We start from the raw sequence: 1,539 nt of genomic DNA on the forward strand, positions 1-1,539 counted from the left end.
AATCTGGTCGACGAGGCGTCGCGCTCGCGCGATGGTCGGCCGTCCGTCCGCTCGACTCGCTGGTCACTGACGCGTTGTCGGCCGCACGGTCCGCCCTCGGTTGCGTTTCGACCGTCGGCCGCCGCACGCCGCGCTGTCGAACCCAACGCCGTTGCAGTGCGCCGCCGCAACAACGATAACAACGCGTATTAAACACGGCTTACGCAACCGAACCAACCCCACTCGATACGAGATGACACGCGCGTTTTCGGAACCGTTATGTTCCGCGGGCACGGCACTAGAAATTTCTAGTCGGGGTGGGGGGGGGGGGGGCCAAATATTTTTTTTTACGCGGGCCAAGGTTTTTTCGACAAATCGTTCGAATAAAATATAAAATTATTTCCGTGTAACGTAACAACTGTTATTATTTTCGTGGCATACAATCAAAATTTGACGGAAAAGGAACGATTAACAGTTAACAGATCATAAGTAAATAGGTAAAACGAATGTATACAATTCGGAATCCATCCAAACATTTAAAACACCAAAGTATTTACACGAATCAGTGGCGTAGCCAAGGGGGGGGGGCTAAGGAGGCTATAGCCTCCCTCATGGGCCGCGTTTATATGTATAATGTATCTTGACTATTTAATAGAATCAATGCTCGTTTTAATCAAAGGCTTATTAATGTTATGCCACTTGAAGGACTTATTCCGGCCAATTTAAATATGTATGACGATAAAAATATTATAAAAGCTGCTAAAATATATGTCCAAGATCTCCATGATGATACCTCATCTACAATCAGGGCTGACCTGTTCATATGGAGGCAACAATGGAGTCAAAATATTATTCCAAAACCGAATTCTGCTCTTGATTCACTCTCTCATCGCACCAATCTTTGACCTAACATTAAAATACTTTTACAAATATTCGCCACGTTACCAGTTACCTCTTTCACTCCGGAAAGAACATTTTCAGCACTTAATCGCTTAAAAATTTTTTTAAGAAGCACCATGTCGGAAAGCAGACTGAATGGATTAGCTATGGCTAATATAAATAAAAAAGAGCAATTCCATGAAAGTGAAATAATAACTGAATTTGCCAGAAATTCGCCTAAGAGAATGCAACTGTCAGAGTGGAGCAAGTGACTGAACACTGAAACCAAAATTATTATTATTATTATTATAAATTATATATTAATAAATATTTTTAAAACTATACTAAAATGCTACTACTAAAATGCGTTTAGAAACTTGGTGGTAGATGGTGGTGGGGGGAGTTAAGGGTGAATTCTCATATCCTCTCTTACCTTACTTATCCAAAAAAAGTGGTTAGTCCCCCCCATTTAAAAATCCTGGCTACGCCACTGACACGAATTACACATTTCTAAAAGGTATATTTCTTCTTCGATGTAACCCTTTTAGCAATAATCAGGGGCGGACTGACAGTACTTCGGCCCAGGCGGAGAAAGGTATGACCGGCCCAACATTTTTTCATACAATTGCTGTTCAACTGATGAAAATTTTCATTTTTTTTTTTTATCATACCTCTACATAT

Source organism: Sipha flava, unplaced genomic scaffold (assembly GCF_003268045.1).
Source record: "Sipha flava isolate LNK unplaced genomic scaffold, YSA_version1 209_pilon_pilon, whole genome shotgun sequence".
NCBI lineage: Eukaryota > Metazoa > Arthropoda > Insecta > Hemiptera > Aphididae > Sipha > Sipha flava.